At 41.3% G+C, this 27,677-nt stretch overlaps 1 protein-coding gene and 1 long non-coding RNA gene across 4 annotated transcripts in view; one reads left to right on the plus strand and one right to left on the minus strand.

Annotated features, from left to right (window-relative positions):
- NRG3 (neuregulin 3) overlaps positions 1 to 27,677 on the minus strand; it is a 1,991,595-nt gene that overhangs the window by 1,675,033 nt on the left and 288,885 nt on the right. The window lies entirely within an intron of this gene.
- LOC115095555 overlaps positions 21,625 to 27,677 on the plus strand; it is a 36,641-nt gene continuing 30,588 nt past the window's right edge. Inside the window, exons 1-2 of the long non-coding RNA XR_003857814.1 lie at positions 21,625 to 21,724; positions 27,584 to 27,656. This is a non-coding gene — a long non-coding RNA (uncharacterized LOC115095555). The remainder of the gene's footprint in view (positions 21,725 to 27,583; positions 27,657 to 27,677) is intronic.

Consider the following 27,677-nt stretch of genomic DNA (forward strand, 5'->3'; position numbering starts at 1 on the left):
TCTCTCTCCACTGCACAAAAGAAGCCTCATTTGCATTGGTAACACCCCCTAATGCATTACCAATGCAATATTGGAAAATGAGGCCCTATGTAAAGTAACCTGGCCATTAGACCACACATGAAAGCATCTCTCAAATGTCCTCCTTTGGATATCTTGAAAATGAGATCTAGTTGAAAGCCTCTAGGACCATGTTTAGGCACTATTGCAGCATCACATGGTCTTTGTATAACATTCTTCTCCATTAATATACAGACAGGGATGTCTAAAGTGTCATTGGAGCCATCTGTTCCAGGATGGCAAAGAACTAGGGTTTAGCATGAACACCTTCCTGGGTTCATAGTGGGAGCCATATATATGGCTCATGAGTCATTCTATGCCTATAAATCTGATGATAATCTATCCACCACACCCCAGTAAGATATCCTAACAGGGCAGGTCCGGTGGGGAGGATATGGAAAAAGAAGTGTTGACTGATGCTGGTTGGCTTGGTTATGGTCATTGGTACAGAAGTCATTAGTATTCTCCTGTATGCAGTATAATTTTAGTTAGTGTTTCATAATATTTAGTCTTAATGTATTGTATACCGCTTTGGGTGAATTATGCATTTAAAAAAGTGAGTAACAAATTCCAAAAAACTTTTGTTCCAAATATTGGTACTATGAAGGTGTATGAGAGCATGGGTACAAGGTGAGCCAGATAGTTTTAGACATGCATGTTATTACTTCATTCTGCCATACAAGGTAAACAAAGACATGTCAATAAAAGAATACAATAAACACCACAAGGCAGGTGACTTTACTGCCTCAAACAGCTTACAATCGAAGGAATATCAGAAGATATTTTACTTACAGCAATGATCACAGACCATTGTCAGTATTGACAGGCCTAATAATGACAAAAAAGGGGTGAACAATAAAGACATTTTAAGTCAAATTGGTTCCCACTGTTGCTATGGTTACTATGTGCTAAGAGGCTTTACTTAGAAGCTGCACACATTTTTCTCTTATGGAATATTAATGACTCTACACCAAGGCTACAGCAGGAGTATAGCACTTTAATGTTCTTACTGACTCCTGCAGCTGGAGCCATGTAAAGCTTTGTAGCTACTTAACATTTAACTATAGACAGACATGCATCTATTTTGCATTAATATAACATTTATTTAGCGTTCTCTCTTATTAAAAATAGCTGGCTCTTGAATTCTGGTCAAATATGTGTATGGTTATTGTAACACAGTTTATACCCCACTTACAAAGAGGGGCAAAAAGAACAAGGATGAACAAGGCAAATAGTGTTGTGAAGGTTACAGTACAAAAGCACCAGATGAAAGTAAAACTCCTTTCAGAAGCCAGAAGGGTTCCAGAATGGTATTTGAAGAGGGAAGACCAAATTACAAAACCCCACTCCAACGAATATTTCAAATACAGGGGAAGAAGAGGCAGAGGAGACAGAGGTGGTACTTGTTAGTCCTTTTCCAGGACTGAAAAGAGGTTACTTTTCAGTCAAAAGGAATAAGTACCTGAAGCCAGCAGGAACTGCAATCTCTTGATAGCTAAAGAAACCAAATTGTCAGGAGGCCAGAACAGGGATCCTGTGAATCAGTTTTCTTCTAGGATAAGTCAAGCTGCTGCTGAAGTACAGAGATAAAGGAGGGGATAGGCCTGCTAAGACTGCAGTGGAGAGAATGATCTATGCTAGGGTCATCATTACTGAAAACTGAATCTCATTAAATAGTCAAAGAGTTTAGCAGTCCTGCCTGAGGAAAGAAAGCATTTATTGGAATGTACAATATTAACAGCTGATCTGTAGTGCTGCTATAGTCACAAACAGCTGTAGAAATTCCTTAAAGGATCTAGACCCCAAGGAGAGACAGGAAAAAGAATGCTCTTAAAGCTTTAGTACGTACATACACCAAAGAGAAATGTGAAAACATAAAAACTATATAATGTAGTACAACAATATTTATTATTGAAGCAACCCTGTAAACATCTACACCCTTAAAAATGTAAACTCACAATCAACCATTCATACACATTAAAAGCGATACACTAATGACACAGTATATTTCTTACAATTCGTAACATTAAAGTGCAAATACAATATTTCACAAATTTTTAATTGAGAAACACTTTTCTTCATAGAGTTTCCAATATATTTAAGTACAATCGTTTGTTATATATTTTATACTCTCCAACAATTTGTAATAAGTGTGGTGCTAATTTCATGCACTCACACTACGCTGTTCACAGATATCCACCGCTTCTTGATTTCTACCAGGGAAATTAACCCAGTATGGCGCAGATCACCTTTGCCCTCACTATGTCACAGGGAGCGACCGTCGCTCCCTGTGACATAGTGAGGGCAAAGGCGATCGGCGCCATTTTCAAACCAGTCCAGCACCGGCACCGAGGGTATGATTGAAGGGATGGCTCCCGGACCCCCCACTAGACCACCAGGTACATGTAAAAGGTTTTGTTTTGTTTTTTTTTTTTTTTGGGGGGGGGGGGTCGGGAGGGTGGGAGAAGCAAAGGGGTAATTTGTAAAGGGTCGGGGTGGGTTTTTTTTTTTTTTTTTTAATCGGGCCATCGGCGCCATTTTTATCAGTGGTAGCCAAAATGGCGTCGATGGCCTGAGAGCGGGAGATCGCACCGGGCCCCCCCCCCCCCCACTGGACCACCAGGTAATTTAACATTTTATTTGGGGGGGGGGTTCGGGAAGGTAGGAAAGCAAAGGGGTCATTTGTAAAGGGTCGGGGTGGGTTTTTTTTTTATCTGCTCAGGCCTCACTAAAAAATTAACGATGTGAATTGGAATCGGAACCGATTCCAATTCATCTCTAACGATCCGATTTTTTTCTCCCTCCATCCGAACCTGATCGCTAAAACGATCGGGCACACGATTCACATCTCTATTAGAGAAGGTGTTTTTTGAGATTTCCTATGTATTGTTTGCTTAAAGCTTTAGTGTCAGAGGTAGAGGAGGCTGGACTAGATCCATGCAGGTTCTGGTCTATTTTTGGTATAATTGTAAAGTGCATGTATCATTTCCATTTTTATGGAATTCAGCTCAATGTTTACAGGACCAAACATTTTTCTTATTGTCCAACACTTTGCACCTTAATCTGACAATTATCTGCACTATGATCACAAAAAAAAAGTAATGATTGACTGAATAAACCAACCAGGAGCTTACAAATGTATTCAATTGTAATCTTTTTTTTATTTCTACTTTTCTCTTCTAAGAAAAAACCTTGTTCTTATTCTGGGACCAGAAAGCAAAAAAAAAAAAAAAAAAGCAATCTATAGAACAGAATACAAAGTTTAACGGTATATCTAAACTAAATCTAAATATTTTACGTTTGTAACTTTCAAAAGGTATGTATAAAATAATGTTCCTCTTTATTGGATAACATTTCTTTGTAGACCACTTTATCTGAACTGCAGCTCAATATTTTTTCATAATGATCTCATTGGATTTCTACATTTTCCAGTTTCTAATATTTATTCATCAGGTCTCTGTAACCATTTTATAAAATGCTTAGAGAACCATTACTTAACTTTCAGGAAACATTAAGGGGCAGATTTAAAAAAAAATACACGCATGCGTACTTTTGTTCGCGCAACCGACGCGAACAAAAGTACGCCAGATTACGCAAGGCTGCGCAAAATAGGCAGCCTGCGCGTGCCGAGCCGCGCAGCCTGCCTCCACTCCAAGGCCGCTCTGAAATTGGAGCGACCTCGGAGGGAACTTTTTTTTTTGTTCCCCCCCACCTTTCCCTCCCTTCCCTTATCTAACCCACCCCCCAGCCCTACCTAAATCCCCCCCCCACCTTGTTCGATAGAGTTATGCCTGCCGCTGGCAGGCGTAACTTGCGTGCGCTGGCTGGCCAGGCCCCGACACAGGCCGCTGTGTCGGGGCACTTGGCCATGCCCCTGGACTGCCCGGGATTGCAGACATCCCCCCCAGACACGCCCGTGGACCACCCATTTTAGCAAGCCCCGGGACTTACGCGTGTCCCGGGGTTTTGCGCGTGCCGGCGGCCTATGCAAATTAGGCGCGCTGGCGCTCGAGTTCCCTGCACGCGTAAATCCGGCTTTTAAAATCTACCCCTAAGTATAATGTCAGAAAACACCACAGAATTGTATTAACTGTTAGAACATCTTTAGTTCTGTTACTGGCTATTCAGTTAAAATCAACAGACTAGCTTTGCCCAGTCTAGCTGTTATCAAAGTCATCTGCTTTCTCAATGACTGAAGATATCACAAAGGCACTCTGACAGTAGCAGTCAAAGCAAAACAGTCTGAAATTTCCGCATTAGAAGTTAGTTTAATATTAATGTATATTTAAAGTATTCTTCAAAAAGAGCAAACAAAACACAGGATAATAACTTTGATAACGGCGCACAGGCTCAAATGTATGTGCTTATTCTGGCTTGCGCCAAAGGATGTGGCCATATTATAACATACACATATATACGCACGCATGATAGAAAATAGGCTGTATGCATGAAATTTGTGCACTAATGCCACTCTACCACTTAAGTGGGGAATTTTAGTAGACGTGTAGTGATGCAATCACCAGTTTTCCCAGTATGTTACCAGCTCGACCACGTAAGGGATAGAACTTCCTAAACCCCCTCCCTAGTTAAATAGCCTCCCTTTTACCCTATTAACACCAACCCTTAAAACTGATTAGCCTAAAATTTTTTATTTTATTAGTTACATAGCAGAAGTAAAGTTAAATACGGGCCGATACAGTAAAAATCGCGGGAGAGCGGGCCTGTGCGCTCTCCCAGCGCATGCACAGGCCACTCTCCTGTGCACGCAATTCATTTATTAATTTATTTAAATTAGGGCACATGGTAAAAAGAGGCGCTAGGGACCTTAGCACGTCCCTAGCACCTCTTTTTGGACAGGAGGAGCGGCTGTCAGCGAGTTTGACAGCCGACGCTCAATTTTGCCAGCATCTGTTCTCAAACCCACTGACAGCCATGGGTTCGAAAACCGGATGCCGGCAAAATTGAACATATGGTTTTCACCCCGTGACCCATTTTAATTTTTTTAAAATTTATTTTTAACTTTTTTTTAACTTTTGGGATCTCTGACTTAATATCGCCATGATATTAAGTCAGAGGGTGCACAGAAAAGCAGTTTTTACAGCTTTTCTGTGCACTTCCCCGGCACCGGCAGAAACTAACGCCTACCTTTGGGTAGGTGCTAATTTCTTAAAGTAAAATGTGCGGCTTGGCTGTATCGTGCAGAAATGACTAATAGGGCCATCAACATGCATTTGCATGTTGCGGGCGCTGTTAGTCTCAGGGGGGTTGGATGTGCGTTTTTGTCGAGCTATTACCGCTTACTGAATAAGGGGTAAAGCTAGCGCATCGAAACCTGCATTTGGACGCGCGTTTAACAGTGCGCTCCACTGGAGCGCACTGTACTATATTGGCCTGATAGTAGGGGACTCCAGCACGCACATTTCATGTTAAGGTCCCAGAATGCCCATGACCTGCCCATGCCCCTAGCATACCATGCCCTCACTCCGCCCCTTTTTTGCACCTTCTTATTTGTGTGCATTCTGAGAGATACGCATGTACTCTGGCACCTTTTGAAAGGGTACACGATGTATGCCGGCCGGGCATACTCATGTAACTCTCGGTTTTGCCACATGTGAGGCATTTACAATTACCCTGTAAGGTGTGAATTTTAAAAGGAATGTGCATACATCCATAAATGTGCATATTGGCGCAAGAGCAGACATATGCAGAAATTTTAAATTGTGCGCCCAAGTACACACATCATTTAAAATATCCCTCCCATGCATGTGTTTGTGCATGTGATCTTAAGAGGTGGGTCATGTAAATATCTGTGCGCTTATTTCTGCTATGACAGTGGCTATTATGCAGGTGGATTTTAAAACATGCTCATGCAAAGGAAAAACATTTTCCACCGGTTTGCCAAGTTCATATTGAGGTGTTCAAGACCCTTCCGATTCTTTATCCTGCAAGCCCCCCCTTGACTCCGTACCCGCATGCTGTGCTAAAAGCCCAAAACTCAAGATCTCCAGACTTGGTCCTCATCAGGACCAGCAATAAAGTTACACGGATAACAAGCCAATGCACATCATGGTCAAGACTTTTATAAAATACAGACTTATGCATGAAACTCTTGGCCCCACCCCTTCAATGATCATGCTCCGCCCCTTTCCCACCCCCTCCTTCTTGATGCATGCACAGGTTTGTACACATGTACATTGCAGCTTCTTAAAATGTGAATTGCTCGAAGCAGCCCACATCTGCACATATGTGGGCATTTTTGTGAGAGCAACACATTTAAAATCTACCTCACATAGAATAACTTTAAACCATGCACCGAGGTGCACTTCTATATGTGAATATGGACCCATAGAAAGATGCACTGAAATTTTCTATTCTTCATGCACAAACACGCTTATGATATAAAATACGCCTGGCACATGTATTTTTAAGCATGTAGACAAACAGCAGGAAAACACTGGCATTCATATGCACACATGAAAGCATTTTATAACATGTCACCAGTTTAACCAGTTCAGTCACCAGTTTGCCCAGTTTATAAAAATGTACCCTCAAGAACCCCCTGGTTCTTTAGTCTGCACTCCTCCCAGTTCAGCCAGACCCCTCTGGTAGTTCATATATGGATAGAATTAGTTGGATTCAGACTTACATCTCATCAATAGCAGAAGTAACTGTGCACAGAAATGGTCGAGGATGCATGCCTATGTGTGTAGCTATGAATGCACATTCTGTCCCTCTTTTCCCCTGATGCAAGATATTTGCACATCAGTGCATGTGTTATATTGTCACCCAGCTGATGGATTCTGGACAGGCATCTGGTAGGGACACTCCCATGCACTGTAAAACTCCAAGGGGCATCACTTGTAAATTTGTGCTCTGATTCCCCAGGCAGGGTTCAAACCTCTGCTCTCAAGTGTCTGGCTAGCTAGGAAGCAGAAGCTCCCCAGCTGAGCCACCAGCTCAGCTGGACTTTATGAGTAAGGCCCAGTCTTTACATCATAGACCTCTTTTTGTAGAAAAAAATAAGTCCCAACAAAACAATGTCCAAAAACAGTCCAACAAAGTAAATCCAAATTAGGCCCAGTAGGCCTATCTGCTACCTCCCACATATATCTGGGCCTTTACCACTCCTCCCAGAAATAACTCCCCCAAGGCAGTTTTCTAAAAATAGTTCACCAGCAGAAAAGAAAACAATCCAAAACCAAATAGAAGTCTCTGTATTCCAAGCTCACCATTCTTGATGCCATGGTTGTAGTCCTTACCAAATTCTCTCCAGCAGAGGCAGCTTCCTGGAAACAGAGTCCTTTCCACAATAGACATTACAGTCCAGGATCCAGCCTCTTCAGTCCCCAGAAGGAGACAGAGTGCTCTGGTTAAAGCTTGTTTTTATAGGGTGGAGGCTCCTCCCCTTGTGGCCACAGATTGGCTCCCGAGTCTCCACCCTCTTCCTCCCACACCTGTGTCTCTTACCTCTCTACTTCTGGGGGAAGAAACCAGCATGACTCCCTTGTTCTTTGTCTCCTGACTTTCTTTCCCTCTTGAATTCCATTCTGGGGGGTTTTAGTTCCTGCTATGTACCTATCATATATAAAAACATTTCTTACCCACATGAAACTTATTCTAAATATGTCCAAAACAGAAAATATAGTGCTGGAAAGAAAATAATGTAATGAACTCTTACCTCTGTTAACATTAGAGGACAAACAAACAAGAATTCAACCAATACAACAGGTCCGTGATTTTGGCTTTATTATTGATAACGAATTAAACTGTAAAGCTCACATTGCAACAAAAATCAAAGAACGATATCACAATTTAGCAAATTTTAAAATGATTAAAACCCCTCCTGGATCAAAATGATTTTAGAACTATCCTTCAACTATTAATATTTGCTGACCTTGATTATTGTAATGGTTTGCTTTTAGGACTATCGTTAACAATAATATGCCCACTACAAATTCTCCAAAACACGGCAGCGAGAATCCTTACAGAAACAAAAAAACATGACCACATCACACCAGTTTTAATATCATTGCATTGGCTTCCTATAAAACATAGAATTGAATACAAAATTTTAACAACACACAAAATTATTTATGGTGAAAAAACAGACTGGCTCAATACAGCAATAAAAATACACATACCATAGTGAAATCTATGATCCATGAATCAAGGACTCTTACCTATCCAAACAATAAAAACTGCCCAACTAATATAAATGGCAGAGAGAACAATTTCATTAGCGAGCGCAAATTTATGGAACTCACTACAGACTAAAACCCGCTTACAAAAAAAACAAAATTTTTTTTAAAAGAGACTAAAACATGGCTGTTCAGGAAGGCTTTTTATGAAATCCACTAACATTTTTTTCCTGCAATAATGAGTTCTCAGACCCCCCATATTATCGATTCACTGCCATTATATGAATTTTAGTAAGAATGTTTTACTAGTTACTTTTATATCTTTATCACCAATCTTAACGTTTTTAAAAGTCTATTTATGTGTAATTATCATTTTAATTATGTTTTTAGGAATATTTTACATTTATTAGTTCTGTTAATATGATTATGTGTTTTAGGAAATGAAATGTACTAGAAAATTTTATCCTATTGCTGTTAACCGTTATGATGGAAGTTACCGAATGATGGTATACAAAAACACAAAAACATAAATAAATAAATAAATAAAAGCCTTCCTCCCCGGGCCGGTATATAGACCCCATCACATAGCTTTATAAAATCAACTGGGCGTGCTTAAGCAATACATGCGCGTGCATCTTCTAATTTTGCTGCGCATATCACATAAAATTGAGCTTATAGAGAATAACTTTGGCAGCATATATATGTGTATGGGCCGTGAGCAAAAACAAAAACATAAAGGTGAATTTTAAAAGCCAGATGCAAGCTAAAATTGGGAGATGGGCATGCCTTTTAGCACATGCACGTATCCACCTGGTTTTATAAGCCACCTACATATGTTCAGAAGTACTAATGTGCGAATACCTTGCATTGGGAAAAAAGCGACAGAATGTGGACTAGACATGGGCTTTCTGGGCACACGCTTAAAATTAGGAGCACACATATGTGCCTGGCCTATTTTATAACATGTGGGTGTACATGTGGGTGTACTTGCATCCACAATATAAAATTTCAGCACATCTTTCAAAAAGACATTTGACTCCACTCTACAGTTAAGCAAGACAAAAAATTGCAGTTTCATGACTGGAATGTACTAGAATTTAAACCTTTCATATCTTAGCTGGCAGAAAAACAATTAAATGTACCTTTCACTGGTTTACATCAACATTTTAGATTTAAAATCTTTCCATATGCATTTAGTTGCCGAGAATGTCCAGTTCTCTTCTCTTGTAAACTAATCTTCAGAATATTACAAATATTCTGTGCTAGTAGGCTGTAAAACAACTGTAAGGTTTTCTTGCTAAATAAAACATTCAGGAGATTATGAGAGGCAAACAAACACAATATAAAAAATAAAACAAATAGAACAAATCTCATCGAATGGGAAGAAAAAAAAACAGTTTATTTTGACAAAGCTTGTTTTCTCTCCTGCAAAGAAAAAAACCCTTAATTTTTTCCAACACAATTAACCAGATTACATAAACATCAGTAGCATCCGGCTGGCTTCATAACTGTCGTAGCGGCTTTGACACTTTTGAGCTGGCAGGAACAAGTTCCCTCTGTATTAGCGCTCAGTGGGTCCTGTCGCTCCCCACAAACCATTATCCAGACAGCACTTACTGCTTGTGCCATACTGCTGCATGTTATGTGCTGCTGTCAGCTGCAGTTTTTGTAACCATCTCTCAGTCAGATAACACTTTCTGACTCTGTGTGTTAAATGCCAAAGCACCTGCTCTCTTTTGCTCTTCTTTTATTTGTTCTACCAGTGGCAATCACATATCAGCATGTACTGGACCCCTGAGATCATACTGTCACTGTCACTCCTGTGGAATAATGCCTTGTACAGTGGTTTCTAGCTCCAAGATGCTAAATTTGTTCCCTCCGGCATCTTCTCTTAAATTTGTGATACTAGTTTAGGCCCAGAATATGACAAGACTGAAAACTCAAACTTTACTGATGAAACAGAAACACCAATGCATTCTATTGTCAGATGCATATATTGTTTACTTATAATTAGCACTTGATTGGCAATCTGACGAATGTATTAACAACAGATGACCTCAAGCAAAAACAGATTCCAAGCAAAATAGCATGGACTATTCAACAGTGATATTAAGACATACATAATATTTGCATCAGTCGTTTATCAATAAAGGGACTTCAATATATAGTGGATAATATCTATACTAATGTTCAAACCTCAACCATCATAATAATCATGGTCCCAACATATTTTTGAATAATGTGCAAAAGTCTTAAAATGCAGGGACATGTAACGTGATATCTACTTCATAGAAAGTTTTTAGTTATTTTGCACCAGCACTGTGGAATGTTATTCCTAGTGATGCCAGCACAAACAAGCAGCTTCTCTTATTTGGAAACACAATTAAGACTTGATTTTTTGACCAAACAGTAGTTATTTAGGAAATCACAGATTAATAATTGTTTATATTGGTTTAATTTGCACTGCTATATTTTAACTCTATTATGAATATATGCATAAAGGATTGCTGCTTTCATTCTAAAATTTGCATGATTTAAAGATTGACCTAATCCAAGGGCTATATTATTGAGACACGTAGACAGTAATGTGTCTAAGTAACTACTTTGCTGACTTTGTAGTAATCCATATAGGGATGGTAACTTTCAAACCAGTGAGCACACACACATTTGTGTGCTTACTTTGGCTCGCACCCAGGTACGTGTTTATTTTATAACATACCCGGTTATATGTGCACATGTTATAAAATAACCTGGGCTGCATGCACATGTGCACCAAATTTTAAGTGGGTGCCCATATGTGTGTGCAAATCCCACTTCGGTTGCGTAAACCAGGGGATTTTAAAGAGAGGCGTGTGCCATCGCCATTCCCAGTTTATCAATTCATCCCCAGTTCACCCAAGAGATAGGTCCTCCAAACCTCCCAGTTTGATAGCCTTCACTCCCCCCACTCTCCTTAAAACCCCACAGATCTGCCAAGTTGTCTTTAAACTTTAACTTACATGGCATCCATAGCAGAAGTAAAATTATACAGCAGAGGACCTCAGCACGTGCCACATTGCATCAGTATTTGTGCACACATCTTTGAGTCACACTCTGAAATGACCGTGCCCAGCTGATCACACCCACGCCCTGCCCCTTTTCAAAAACTTTTGAGATGTGTATGCTGCGGGAGATGCATGCATATCTGGGGAATTTTAAAATACACTCGGCACGCATGAGCCCAACATCTTTGCACAAATCCCAAATTAATGCGCGAGTCAGGATTTAAAAATTCACCTTTATAGGTGTAATAGATAACAGTATTCCCTTCCTACTTTGAAAGTCATGGGCCTGGTTCTTCACTCTCCCCACCACACCTCCCAATATCCCAATGGCCACTCCATTTCAACCCCCCATGCACCCAATACACACGCTCAAATATGTTTCTTCTAGTTTGGGATTACTTTAAATATGAATTTGACATCATCATATACTACAAGTCACTGGTGTTTCAAATGGATGCAGAAAAACAAATCACAAATGCTCAATAAAGGGTGAACTTTAAAAGCCCTAGATACACATGTGACTCAGCCGCCTAGGTCATGCGGATTTGAAAAGGCCTGTAGCAACGCAGGTATCTCCCGGAACACGGATAAAAACAAATTTGACAAAAAAGGGGCAGGGCGTGGGCATGGTCTGGGTGGGGCATAAGCAGGCTGCAACTGCACCTATGAAGTCACTTACGAGCTCCAGACCGCGCCGGGATCCCTCAACCATGTGTAAGCAGTGAAATAACAAAAAAAAAAAGGATGGTCAGTGGGGTTTTAGGGGTTGGGGTTAGTGAGGTAAAAAGGAGGCAAGTTAGGTAGGGGGTTTACCCACGCACCTGTTATAAAGTCAGCATGTCCGTGTGTGTGCAAACACGTGCAAATTTGCGCCCACACACAGCTCTTAAAATCTACCTTCAAGCACAACATTAACTGATCTCTCCTTATTGAAGTTACAGGTAGTCTCTCTCTCTATATATCTAAGGAAAACAAATCATTTCTTTCACTGAAACAAGTAGTCTGATTCATATATAGCTAATTAATTTCTCAAGGGTGATGACTATTTGCCAAATTGTAAAGGTTAAGCATTTAATCATTTGCTTAAGGATTCAATTATGTTAAAAGCAAATGTTTATAGGTCAACTCATAAACAGAGCTTCAGCCAGTCCAGTTATCAGGCTTCCATGATTTAGCACCTGGTTTCCGAAAGTGATTTGAATAAAAGTCTGTAGCAGTGAGAATTCTGCTAATCATTTGATAAATCACTTGAATATCACCATGGGATATAAAAAGCTCTATTTTAATAAACTCTCCATTCTGGTAAGAGAAACAAGTGGTGCTAAAATTGGTCAGAAGCACTCCTGTCACTATTTCTAGTGGCTGTTGGCACACAGTGGCACTCGACTACGAATTTAAATCCCTTGAACCAAGAATGCTGCTTCAAGCATAATAAAAACTGAGAAATTCTTCAGTATATGCAAATAGTTATGCATGAACTAGAATGCCCTGGGTTTGTGACTAAAAGACAAATAACCTTTTTATTAAGGAAGAAATAAATCATAAGGTCTCTTCTAGTGGTAAGATGAAAGAAATGCAGCTAATAAAAACCTGAGCTTCTATTGTTCCTTTTGAATAGTTACAAGATCTACTGTACTTAACAGTTATATTTAAAGCGTAACTTTATCATTCTGTGACTATGGGGATCTAGAGATTAATTGGTAGTCACTAGATGGTCCTAGTTTCCAGACCTTGGTTAGACAACTGCAGAGGGACATACCATTCAGTACAGCACCTCCCCCAAAGGTTGCCTGGAATAGGGAGTCCCTTAAGCACAAGAGAGGAGTGGAGGGATAGTCCAAGTTAGAGGGTAGCAGTATAGATTTGCTTTCATAGGATAAGGAGCTGTTTCAATGTGCTCTCCAAGTAAGGCCCCCTGATTTGTAAAGGAAGGGGGAGGCACTGCCCTGCCAGTTCCTCTGATATGACTAGAGGGAGAGAGAAAGCGCTGGAAGGATTTTTGCAGATTTTTCTGAATTTTTACAGTTTTCAGCAGTACTATTCCTGGCAGGCTGAAACCCCTGCTCGGGGTGGGCAGGAAAAGCTGTGTACCTTTTTGCCCAGACCAAGAGGAGATTACAATGCCCAAATAAAGTGAAGAGAGAAGGTTTTCCCAGTTTGAGTTTTTCCTATTTCAAAATCTGTCACCCTTGCTTACCTAGAGCTGGAAGCAGTGAAGACTGCGTCCATTATTAGGCATTTCTTCCAGGAAGTCCTGAAACTATCTTTTGAAGAAGATTTCAAGGGAGAAAGAGGAAAGGACATCTGGAGAACCCCACTGGAATTTTCACTGCTGAGAGACAGAAATCTGATAGATTGGATTTAAGGAATCTCATGGTTGTGAGCCTTTGTGCTGTGGCATGGTTGTTGCAGCCTTGTAGATGAACCTAATAGGCCCACGCCAACAGCTGGTGGATATGCCTTTACTAGGACAGAGATTGGAGCTTCACCTATACCTATCCTGTTACCCAGGCCAGCAGGGATTTAGTCATGGGATAGGAGGCGATGTCCTTTCGTGGATTACAAACTGGTTAAATGACAGGAAACAGAGAGTGGGACTAAATGGACAATTTTCTCACTGGAGGGGGGTGGGCAGTAGAGTGCCTCAGGGAGCTGTATTGGATCCCATGCTTTTCAATATATTTATAAATGATCTGGAAAAGAATATGACAAGTGAGGTAATCAAATTTGCAGATGCTACAAAATTATTCCAAGTAGTTAAATCACAAGCAGATTGTGATAAATTGCAGGAGGACTTTGTGAGACTGGAAAACTGGGCATCCAAATGGCAGATGAAATTTAATGTGGATAAGTGCAAGGTGATGCATATAGGGAAAAATAACCCATGCTATAGTTACACGATGTTAGGTTCCATATTAGGAACTACCACCCAGGAAAGAGATCTAGGTGTCATAGTGGATAATACATTGAAATCATCGGCTCAGTATGCTGCAGCAGTCAAAAAAGCAAATAGAATGTTAGGAATTATTGAGAAGGGAATAGTGAATAAAACGTAAAATGGTCATAATGCCTCTGTATCGCTCCATGGTGAGACCGCACCTTGGGTATTGTGTACAATTCTGGTCGCCGCATCTCAAAAAAGATATAGTTGCTATGGCGAAGGTACAGAGAAGAGCGACCAAAATGATAAAGGGGATGAAACAGCTCCCTTATAAGGAAAGACTAAAGAGGTTAGAACTTTTCAGCTTGGAAAAGAGACGGCTGCGGGGGGATATGATAGAGGTGTTTAAAATCATGAGAGGTTTAGAACAGGTTAATGTGACTCAGTTATTCACTATTTTGGATAATAGAAGGACTAGGGGGCTCGCCAGGAAGTTAGCATGTTGTTACAATTCCTGCCCGCGGAGCTACTCTCCGCGAGCAGGTCTCTCACCTCATTCCAAGTTGCCACCGCTGAGCCCTGCTGCCGACTCCACTATAAGCAGCAGGAGCTGCCATCGGGATCTCCTGCCTTACGGCAGGGAAGCCACAAACCTTACTGATCTTCACGGCCTAGTGCCACTGCTTCCGACATGGGGACCCTCCGCGGCTGGCTGCCGCCGACACCATCCACATGCGGCCTAGAGGCCACGCCCACTCACTTCTCTTTGCGGCCTAGAGCCGCCGCTGACCTGCCTTGTGGCCTGGAGCCACCGCTGAGGTCTTCTTCGAGCGGCAGGGGAAGCCGCTGCTGTCCTGACGTCGTCCCGTGGCCTGGGGGCTGCCCCGAATCCTGCCTGCTCCTCGTCTATCTTGTGCAGTGAAGACGCCACTGTCCAAAGTGCTTCATCTTCCTGCTTCCTGCTCTAGGTGCTGGCGCACGCCTCTTCACTACATTTAAAGGGCCTGCGGCCGGATATGCCCCGGGTCCCACCTGATGACAACTTCCTGCTTCAGCCCTATATGAGGGCTCCTCTTCAGTCACTCCTGGCCTTCGGATCGGGTTCCACAGTTGTCTGTGTCTTCTTTCCGGTCCAGGTCCTCCGTGGTCTTCTGCTTTGACAGCTTCGTCTTCATGTTCCTGATGCCCTTCGTCCATGTCTTCAGATGTGTTCATGTTCCTGATGTCCTTTGTCTGTGCTTCCAGATGTCTTCATGTTCCTGTTGTTCTTCCTTCATACCTCCTGATGTCCGATGTCCTTCCTGATGCCTTTGCCTTCGCCTCTGCCTCTATGAATTGGTTTCTTGATGTCTACTTTCCTGGCGTGCCGTTGTCGTGGTCCATGACCAGCCCACGGGTAGGCTGTGTAAGGCCATCTTCATCTCCGCAGTGCATGCCTCTGGAAGACTTCTGCTTCAGTCGTAAGTCTTGAATCCTGAGTTGTCTTTGAATCCTTGAGAATCTTGAATCCTGAGCTTGAATCCTGTCCTGGTCTTCAGAGCTCCTTGAATTTGCCTCTGTCCATGTCAAGACTCTGTTTGAACCTGCTCTGCACCAGCATGGTCCTCGACCAGTCCAGCGGCTGGACTGTGTAGGGCATGCCCCGGTGCAGGCCTCTTCAGTATCTTTGTCATGTTCTGGTATCAGCTTCCTCTATCTCTCCTAGAGTCTGCTTCGATCCCAGCAAGGTCCATGACCAGTCTCGCGGGTGGACAGTGTAGGGCGCGTTGCGTCGCAGTCTCCACCCAGCACTTTGATCCTTGATCCTACATCTACAGTGCCTTGATTCTTTGTCTACGTCTACAATGCCTTGATCCTTTGCCTACAGTATCCTCACCTGAGTCTTCGTCCAAAGTCTTCCATGTTCCAAGGACTCTGTCTGCCCTCGTCTTCTGTCCGGCCTGCCACCTTTTGCCGTTACCTAGCGGCAGGTCTGAAAGGGCTTGGAATGGTTGGAGGACTGTTCATTGATGAACATTGCGTTGTTGGTCATCCTGGGACGTGCAAGTCCGGTAGAGGGTCAGACCTTCCATCTCCTAGTCTTTGCTTCAGCCTTGTCCTGCTCCTTGTTTCCCGTGCTCGCACCAGCTCACCTCCCACGGTGTGTCTTGGGGCTCCACCCTGAGTCACACTGTGGCCCAAGGGTTCACAACACCCGTTTCAGAAATGACCATGCCTCCGCACTCTTAACAATAGCCAAAGGCCTCCAAGCCCTCAGTTCATAACAGGCTCCGGCAGGCCACACTCGTAACACATGTAGCACATTTAAAACTAATCAAAGAAACTTATTTTTCACTCAACACACAATTAAACTCTGGAATTTGTTGCCAGGGGATGTGGTTAGTGCAGTTAGTATAGCTAGGTTTAAAAAAGGTTTGGATACGTTCTTGGAGGAGAAGTCCATTACCTGCTATTAATCAAGTTGACTTAGAAAATAGTCACTGCTATTACTAGCATCAGTAGCATGGGATAGACTGTTTTTGGGTACTGGCCAGGTACTTGTAGCCTGGATTGGCTGCTGTTGGAAAGGAGGATTCTGATCTTGGTCTGACCCAGTATGGCAATTTCTTATGTTCTTATGAGGGTCCTGTAATGGGAGGTCAGACGATGTCAGGATACAGTTGAAGTTCAGGGCTGGCAGTGAGTAAATCAGGGTCATGGTTGGGGCAAGCAGCAAAAGACAGTGTCAGGGTCCATAGCAGAGGTCAATGCCAGGCATCAAGCAATATGATAGTCTGGGTCTGTAGCAGGGGCTCAATACCAGGTGGCAGGCAAGCAGGTAATCCACTTCCATAGCAAAGGTCAAAGGAAAAAGGCCAAGACAAGATAGACAAAGTAGAGAGGAAACATAGAAGACCAACACTAGGCAGTGTAAAGAGGATAAGGCAACAGAGGCAGAACAAGGGCACAAACAAGGCAAGACTAAGCTAAGCAAGACAGTAGGACAATGAGGCAAGGAAATGGACGGTGAGACATGGCAAAGGAGAAAAACAACACACTGCTAGGCAGAAGGACCTGTTGCTAAGGCAAGGAGAGGAGTGTGGCCGGGGATTAAATAAGTCATCGGGAGATGCTTATGCCATGTTTGCCTGCCTCAGGACCTTCTAATGTTGATGCATACCTAGGGACAATGCCTGCCAAGTGGGGGAAGCCAGAGAATAACAGTGTTCCTGCTGTGATGGCATTTTGGTGAGTGCAGACCTCAGGTATTGGAGAAATACATCCACACCTAGGATACCCCAACCAATTTTGGGACACTTTTTTAACCATACCATAGAGAATAAAACAGTCTCAAGACCCGAAACTGAGGGGAACATCTACAGAGGTAGAAATACTAAAAATCAGTATTCCTGTAAAGCTGAAGAACCTAGATATTGCTCCTATTGATTCTTTCACAATAAATCATATTGAAAGTTTATTTTAAACAGCCATCCAGCTAATCCAGCCTTTTTTGTCACAATACCTGTTCCAAAGAGCTATGGTAACACACACACAAGGGCCCTAGAAGATTATTCTTTTCCCCAGCAAAACGGACCAACCCCGTGGGATAAGAAGAAGGGGAAATAGACTGTGGAACTAGTCCCAAAATACAAATTAGTTTATGCACCCTAAGGATACAAACTATCTCTGGAAAATGGGTTACAGGGAAAAAAGAAATCCCTGCTTTTGTAAAGAAGGAAATGTAAAACATTTATGACCTAACCAGGTAGCATTACAGTTATCAGACAGTATTGTAAACATATTTCTTATTCATGTTACATAAGTTAATTATTTTATAGTTACTTAATATCCTCACCATAAAGCTTTACGGTAACTTGCACATAGTGGTAGTTACTACTCTTAAATGAAATATGAGGGTAACCTTTACAGAGCAACAGTTACTACCATAAGAAACTTGGTGGGCAGCCTGGATGGTCCATTTGGCCTTTTTCTGCATTCATTACTATGTTACTATGGCCTGGATTCTCCATTCTCACACAGAATGGTGAATCCAGCGGTAACAGGGGGGCGGGGGGCAGGCCTGCGAAAGCCGGCAGCCATCACACCACCGCGGTGTTATCACTGCCGGCTTTTTCACCCAATAGCGCCACCATGAAAGGTGGTGCTGTTGGTCGCGCTACTGGCGGCGATAACGTGGCTTACCTTATCGCTGTCAGCGAAGACAGTGCCAAGTCTGCCTCCTCACTGCCCCAACTCCGCCCCCCTATGAGGGTTATTTTGAAAGGCTTATTGCATGCGATAAGCCACTATCACATGAGAAAAGTCCCTTTTCGTGTGCAATAGCAAGCGGGGGGTGGCGGCAAGGAGGCGGACTTGGCACTGTCTTCGCTGGTGGCGATAAGGTAAGCCATGTTATCACCACCAGCATGCCCAATAGCACCACCTTTCACAGTGGCGCTATTGGGAGCAAAAGCCGGCAGCGATAACACCGCAGTGGTGCGATGGCTTCCGGCTTTTGCAGGCCCATCCCCCCCTACCCCCCGTTACCACTGGATTCACCATTCTGTGTGAAAGTGGAGAATCCAGGTCTATGTTTGTTACTGTGGTTCCTTTACACTTGGGCATGAGGCATCATGCAGTTAGACTATGCCAGACAAAACTGGAACACATTGAATCAAAAGTCATCAATTCACTGTATTCACTGATATTTTTCATGTATAAATTTACATATTGATAAAGTAAAATAACATTCCATTATTGCTACGGCAAATGAAAAGCTGCAGGGGTGTACAGTACACCAAATTCATTAAACTTATATTCATTTTCATCACTCATCGATTTATTGAATAGTCTTTTTTTTGCATCCTACTTGCTGTAGTATCAATAGTACTAATAGAGTATGCATAAAAACCTGAGACATCCACTGCCTTACATCTACTTAATCTATTATTTGAAATTCTATCAAAACTCCCATACTAAAGAAAACTTCAGGTAAACAAGAACTTTCTTCAATTTTTTTGCAAGCATCTCTCTTTCTTTGGCTTGGTTGAAACATCTTGTACCTGAGTTTGTTATGTAGCTCTGCGCTTTTCAGTCTCCTCCTCTGTCTGAGATTTAAAGTTGAAAAGCCTTAGCTGAACAGTCAGAATTTAAAAAACTAGATCTTTGATAAAAAGAGGGAAAATAGGATAAGGTATATGGCTCAATGGCTAAATATAATTAAGGACTGATGTCTTCCTTTACAAAATCCAAAGTGTGTCCTTTATAGGGTACAAGACATTAGCCCTACAGGCACTCAAGTAAAGTGATATTGAAGTTAATGAAGCTGATTACAGGCTACCAAGGTAACTCATGGAAGACAAATGGACCTTTGCAATTGTACTTCAGGGTTCTAAGGATGGAAATAAACCTTTAATCTTCAGGCTTATGATCTATAAAGTCAGTAGAAGGGTGGACTCAATAGACCTAGAATAGTGGACTTGCTGGACCACTGGCTTTTTTCAACTAACCATGTAACTAGACACTTGGTTGAATTTAACAGTTACAACTGGATACAATTTATCTCTTTTATGAATTTTTGCATTTTGCATAATACTTGTTCATTATTTATTTACAAGATTCATGCTTTACGTGCAAGTCAATGGCAATCAACACAGCACCCCTAATGTGCTTTGATTCATAATAGTGGAAATTAGTTAAAGGATCTCTCAAAAAAATTAAAACACTGGTATTTCCTCAGAAATGAAATTAGAATAAAAAATGAATATCCAGAATGGGAGGGAGCCAAATGGGGAGATTAAAAAAAAAGCCACCTTGTACAGAGTGACAGTAAAGCTGCATAAAACAGCCAGAGAGACGTGATAGAGGCTTTCATACCCTCACAGTTGTAATCAGGGCGAGCAGGCAGAAGTTTAGCATGGGCAGCATGATGGCTTGACTATACTACCATCCGATGGCAAATAAATAAATAAAAGTTGACCTCCTGCAAGCAGACAAGCTTCATGACTGACAGCTGGGAGATCTCCTTCAGCATAAACAGCAGTGGTAAGAGCAGGAAAGAATGATAACCAGACACAGAGCAGTATAGGAAGGGGTAACTGAACAGACTGTGTAGATAAATGAGGCATAATTTGACCTTTGTCTACTATTCAACTCAGTGCAAATATTAATGATTACCTATACACTGTATGCTAGCAAAGCTTTCTTATTTAAATAGTGCTGATCCCGGGGCAGGGACAGTAATGCTGGCTTCTTAGTAAAATCTGCAAATGATAACAGTAGGCAGAAGTTATGAAAGAGCTACAGAAACATAGGCAGAAGACCTGAAAATTAATCCCTGCTTTTATGCAGGTTAAACCCAAGGTGGAGGTAACTCCACCAGCAGCAAACATAAGTGCATAAAGGTTATATTGACAGAAAAATATGTTTTAGGGTTTAATATATTTGTCAACACATGTCAGTGCTGTGGATGGTAAGAGCCTAATAATGTTTTTCATATGAGCTCATCTATGGGTCCAGAGAATATTCTTCTCTCTTCTCTGATGCCCTCCCCCTCCTGCACTAATTTAAGTAAAATAAGTTTAGACTCTATAAGTGCATGCGAGCTAGTTAACCATGAAAGGAACAAGCCTGTCGTCCTAATATGCTCACAGGCACTAATAAGGAATAATTTATCATTTGGACAAATCATATCATCATTTATCACATTCTAGATATGTGCAAGGCCAACATGTTTTATTTTGTTTCTTTCTTTTATTTTTGGCCATTTTTGGCCCACGTTTTGTTTTGGTAATATTTATTTTATTTGTATTCATTTTTGGAATATAGTAAATGCTATTTGTATATAGCACACTAATGTCAAATAGAGCTCACATTTTCCATAATAAACAAACAAGATTTTTTTTTTTTTTTTGGGGGGGAGGATTTTGATTCAATGATACAAAATGAAAATGGCCATTTTCAGTGTGTACTGACATTGGTTTTTAAATAAAAGCACATTGATATTATATTCATAGCATAATGCTACTATTATAAATACAAATGTTACTTTGCCAAATCTGAACCTTGGATATTACTTGGAGGCAAAATATTCTATCATGCCAGATATTTTTAATAGACTTGTACTCCTGAGGTCTTGTCCTTATTATTTAAATTAAAAAATTCTTAGTACTTCAGCTTTAAACAAAAGCAATAGGTTTATAACAGAGCAATGTTGCATGGTTCTAGTATACAAATATGATGGAAGAGACAAGTTGTGACGGGGGTCACTATGCTAGACTAGATAGGAAGAATAAAGCTAGGAACCAAAGATTCAAGGGAAGGGGGGGGGGGGGAGGAAAATATAGCAACACCAGGCTAGAGACTTCCCTTGGTTCCTTCCCTCGGATGTTACAAGGACAGAAGAACCACAGGTGTGGGAGGTTAAGGGTGGGACTTCCCTGGAGCCAATCAGCTGGCAGAGGAGGAAGAGTTTCCACAGGATAAAAAGGACTCCCTAGTAGAGCAGTCTCAGTCTTCTGCTTGGGACCGAGGAGGAAGGATTGGATTACCTGTCTGCTCTGGGAGAATGCGATGCTGGACATTCCCTGACTGTGTGAAGGACTGCAGTAACTATCACAGAGAAGGTGAGTGTGGGGACTTCTGTTTGTTGGATGTATGACAAGGATACTTTGCCTGGAGGACTGCCGGTGGGTGGCTGTACCTCTGGGGAAGGGTTGAGGTCCCAGAGGTATGGAGGGAGGTGGCAGTTAGGCCCAGTGGGGCTGGACTTTTGAACTATGGACTTTGAGAGGGACCTCTGAAACCAGTGGTTGGAAAGTGAAATGCTGGCTCAGTGGGGAAGGTATCTGCCTTCCATCCAGGTGGTGAGGATTCAAATCCCACCTGGGGACTTAAGATAAATATGTTTAAACTACTATTTGAGTTTCCAAGGGACCAGGGAAGCTCCGTCAAGGTTTGGACCTGGGAACGGTGTATGGACCAGGGAGGGAAAGCGTCACACAAGTATACATAATACTTCTGTATTTATTCACACAAATGTCTGTACTATATTTTTAGTAATTTATAGATTCCAAAATAACATTGCAGCAATTTATAGAAACAGTTATTAACATTTGTATCCAAGTTTTTGCTATGTATTCTGAGTTTTTTAAAATGTTTTCTCCAGCTCTGTTCTTACAGCATGCAGAGCATCTATTCAAGCAAGGGGCACCTAAAAGAGAAACAAACAAAATAAAACCCAAATCATCTTTCCTCATCTCCTTTTCCTCACAACACTACTTTGTTTCCAGAAGAGATGATCAAAGGGATGACTTTTCTTGCATGCCTGGCAAGCATTGAAACCTTTCATGAGGGGCAGTTTACTCAAAAATTAAACAGATGGCCATATCTCCCACTAAAATATATTGAAAGGGAGATTTTCAGTAGAAGTTAAAAAAAAAAACACACACACTTTGACTCCCCTTTTATTAATGCATTTAATTGCAAACCAAAACCGAGCAAAATATAGAAAACGTGAAAGAATATTTAGGACTATTCATAACTAAAATTGTTCTGGAATGCATTTACAAGCTTGCATACCAGGAATAAATTATCTGCATGATAATGTAAGTATTGTAAGAGAAACATCTGATTTCAGCACCAAGACTATTGCAGGAAACCTTGCACTGGATAATCCAATGTCCCTGGTCATTTGAAGGTAGCCATGAAATATCCTTCAAGGTTAAACTCTTGAATGTTATTGCTTTATGGCAAGATAGGGGACACTCAAGTATTATAAAAGTATGCTAGTCCTCTTTTAGTGCTGATCAAAACTTTTTGCTCCAAAAGCAGAAAGTGTGAAAAATGGAGTAATTATGTGCCTTAAACAACATTTTTTTTTTTTTACCTTCATTTTCTCCCACTACCTAAAGAAGCATTTGAGATAAATGAACAACCAATTCTGCATTATGCCCTTTCACAATTTGCCTTATGTCTTTTCTTAGCTTGTAGGCTAATGAATCCCAAATTGGTCTTTGGGGCACACTACCCAGTCTGCTTTTCAAAATGTTCACAATGAATATGTAAAGGTACAAATAGCAACATAAAAAAGGTGTTATGTGTGTGTGAAATAAAAATAAAATCAATGAAAAATACCCCTAATAACTCTTATCAATCTGCAGGGAAAAAACACATTGGTATAAAATTTAAAATTTTTAGTATGTTCATTGTTGCATACACTCATGGGGCCATTACAAGGCTAGCTAATCGTTATTCACAAAAATCACCCAAACTTCTCTCGTGTTTGAAAGCAGGCAGCAACATTATCATAGCACTAATTGCATTAGTCCAAATGGAGGCTTCATCAAATAGCTTAAAGTGATACAAAAATGACTTAGTTCAAAAGTGCTCAAAGTCTACATAAAATGAATGTCACAGAGCAGACTTCTGTGTACTTATATAGCTCCAATAAGGCTCTTATTTCATTGAAACCAGACTTCGTCAAGGGGATCTTTAAAAAAAAAATATATATATATATATATATATATATACTGTCAAGGAAATTCACACTTGATAACAAAGCTCCTCATTTAAAGTCTGTTGATATTCACTAAAACAGGTTGGTTTGAAAAGCGTTGCTCGCGCAAAAATCTCCAAATATGTGCACATGCGGGCTGTGTGCATGCAATGCGGAATTTAAAAAGCATAAATTATATGCTTGTACACGTATGAGAAAACAGGGGCTGGGGCATGGGTTTTCTGGGGCATGGCCAACACTTGTGCATGTAACTCTATTTTAAAAACAAAACCAAAAGGGTGGATTTTATAATGTGTGTGTGAATGCGCTTCCTGGCGCAAACACATGGATGCACCAATGTTATAACATGTGAGCCCCAGTGCATGCATGTAATAAAATCCATGGGCCACACACATGCACACCAGATTTTATAATCCATGCGCATATGTGCAGGCGGCACATGCAGGGGGGGGGGGCTTTCCCAATTTCCACGTGGTGACACATTTGGGTCTTACATTTGCGAGAGAGGAAGGTTAGGTAAGGGGGTAGGGAAGTTCCCTGCCAGTCCGCTCCACTGAAGTAAGTTGCATGTACTGACCGGCTGCCAGTTCGCAAGTCTTCAGGACAGGGATCAATGACTCTGCTCCGGCTGGCCGTCCTGCCCCTCCCAGATCCCGCCCCTTTAAAGAGGCCCAGCTGCTGTGCGCATACGGGGTTTTATGTGCGTGGCTGGGCCTCTTTGAAAATTTGACCGGTGATCGCAAGGCCCAGCCAAGTGCATAAACCCCTGGATTTTAAAATCTACCTGAAAGCACGCATACACAAGATATCTGCATAACTTTACTGCTGCTCCTGGTGAGGAGCAAGTCCGTAGATCTCACGTTTTTAGAGGTCACAGGATGCTGGGTGCTGCAGGATGAAGAACCAGAGTCTGAAAGACCTCAATATTAACTTGACAAACTGGTGGACTAATTGTAAAAATGGGAATGTCCCACATGTAAGCATATTTTAAAATCTGCATACATATGCAGGTAAAAGCCGATAAAGTTCTATGGAAGACACGCGTACTAGCTGTGATCAAGTAACTTCTTAAAGTTAGGAGTTGGTGTCATTTTAAAGCATACATGCGCACATGATTAAAAATTGCAACGTTATCTTCGCTTGTACACTATGGGGTAGATTTTAAAAAAAACTGCACCCAAGCGTACTTTTGTTCGTGTGACCGGCGCAAACAAAAGTACGCCATATTTTAATAGATACGGGTATAGCCGCATGTATCTTTTAAAATACGGGATCAGCGCGTGCAAGGCTGCGCAAAATTGGCAGCCTGCACGCGCCGAGCTGCACAGCCTGCCTCCGTTCCCTCTGAGGCTGCTCCGAGAGAACTTTCCTCCCACCCCCCCCCAGCCCTATCTAATCCCCCCACTACCTTTGTTGGAAGAGTTACGCCTGCCTGAGGCAGGCGTAACTTGCCCACGCCGGGCCGGCTGCCAGCGCACCATGTTCTGGTCCAAAGGCTGCAGCCATGCCCCCGAATGTCATGCTGCCCCCGACATGCCCCCCTAGCAAAGCCCCGGGACTTACTCGCTTCTCGGCGCTCAGTGCACGCAGGGGGAGGTTGGGGTAGGTTTTTGGGGGATACACACATATCTTACGCGTGTACCCCTTTGAAAATCTGACCCTATGCACGTGTAAAGGTGCACACATGCTCATTTTAAAATTACTGTCAAAGAATACAACTGTTGATCAACGTACTCAAATAAGTTAGTCTCTATCGATGTCCACTAAAGTAATGTACTGCTGCCAATGTGTGGTTCAAATCGCTCTAATGAAAAGAGTACAGGCCCAATTCGAAACACATGCTTCTAACATCCTAAAAAAGATAAAGTCGTATCTATCAACTTAAACTATTACCCTGAAAAATACACAATCTTAAAAAATTAAGCAAAAAACACGCCCATACTATTGAGCAAACTGTGCCTCTCTCTCATTCTGTTGCTCAGGACTGAACACAAAGCTGCAAACGGTAGCCATGTTAAAAATAGCAAATTCTTATGCACCAGATCAGCCTATAGAGTGTTTGGAGACTGCAATAATGAACATATGTTAAAAGTTTTAAATTATATACAAAACAAGTTTTTTCCTTGCAGATTTATTGACTTAAGAAAGGAATTATTAGGAGTGTTTTTCATTGATTTGTTTCACACAATGAATATGCATTTGCATAAACAAACATCTCATGCATATTTGTTGCTGCTTTCCTGAAAATCAAAATGGCAGAGTATGCCTTGAGGATCAGTTTGAGAATTAGTGCCTAGACATTGCATTAATGATTTTTTTCTTTACTTTGTTTTTGCTATTATGTTAAAATTTGTGGTAGATTGCACAAAGCTTTTGCACATATTTTTAATTTTTTTAAATGCACACAACTAATTTGCAAAATAATTTTTTGCCAACCTTTATTCTCTACCTTAAGTGCAAAAACATTTTGTACCCAGAATCAGCCTTGAAAGAGATCCATGCTAAGGATTTCTGCACTAGTTTTGCTTTTGAAGATTTATTTCCAATGGCCTGACCTTCCATATTTGGAAGATAAGATTAAAGTATGCTATACCAGTTGAAATTCTCTCTCTGAATTAATTGTCCCTTAGAGGCAAAGCTCAGTACTGCACTGGCAGAAAGCCAGCCCTAAGGAACTCATTTTATAAGGAAACAAACTAAAAATCCAACACAGAACTTATAGTCTAAGAAATAAAATGCTGCTTTGGAATTACATAATGCATATCTGAAGAAACATTAATTTTACACATGAGCACTTTATATTGTTCTGATAAATGTCCATCAAGCTTCAGTAGGCAGAGGGTAAGATGATCTGAGATATTAACAGCAGAATGGAATCAACATTCATAAAATGTGTGCAGCAGATGTAAGAAGTACACAAAGTGCAGCACAAACCAATCTTATCATAAACGTTCATGTTCTTAAGCAGATTATAATTATAAATGAGATTGCTGATTCATCTATCAAGCACTATTATGAAAGCAAATTCTAAATGGCACATGATTCTTCAGTTGAATGAATAAGTAGACTTCGATCAATGCAAGAGTGAGGTTTCAGAGAAAATGATGATACTAACCTCAAACAATAACTGCTCAGCATTGATAGACTACCCCAGGGCTTCCAAAAGCTGTCCTGGTGAACTCTCAACCAGTCCAATTTTCAGGTGGTAAGTGTGCACTGTTATGCAGAAGGCACCTGTTTTGATCTTTGCGCCAGATTTCACCTCCCAGGGTTAACCAGGGTGGATTGCTGCAAAGTCATCATTCAAGTTCCAGGGCAAGGAAGGAAGTCATTGTAATTGCTAAAGGGCAACACCTAGTGGCCAGATTTCAGAAGGTGCTCAGGTGCATGGCTCCTGGCCCAGGACCATCACCATAATGGCTGGACTAAAAATAAGTTAGGAGGGAAAGAGATTCTTGAATAGTTGGAAATAAAGGCTCATGGCACCAGATCCCAGCCCTCATTCAAACTGAAGGAAGTACATAGGAGCATGAAGAAACTGATGGATTAAAAATAAATGTGAATATAATGAATTTCCAATGTATGTACATTTTTTTCATGTATATTTTTTATTGATATTCTGAAAACCAGGGTGGGCTGTGGGGTCACTATGGAGGTCATTTATCAAAATGCTATAAGGTATTTTCGCATGCGTTAAGGGCTTATCGCATGTGAAAAGCGCTGTTAACGGATTTTGCAAAGCCCTATCTGAGAGAGAGAGAAATTAGCCATAATCCCCCCTCCCCCAACACTAGATATAAATACCTCTCTCTATGGGAGGCCCACCTAGTAACTCAAGGTGAGTTTAGGTATTAGTGTAGGGGTTAGGGCCACTTTGACATTCAAGTGCTCTCTTGTGAAGATTTGATGACCCTCGGAGTGAGGAAATTCACAAAGATGATATTTGTGCAATGTTCTCTCAACCTAGCTTGATGAATTTACTTTTGATCATGAAGATTTCTTCCTATGATTTGGACGAAGCAGAGGACTCTGTATACAAGGTACTGATTTCCTTAAATATC

This window comes from Rhinatrema bivittatum, chromosome 7 (assembly GCF_901001135.1).
Source record: "Rhinatrema bivittatum chromosome 7, aRhiBiv1.1, whole genome shotgun sequence".
NCBI classification, from domain to species: domain Eukaryota; kingdom Metazoa; phylum Chordata; class Amphibia; order Gymnophiona; family Rhinatrematidae; genus Rhinatrema; species Rhinatrema bivittatum.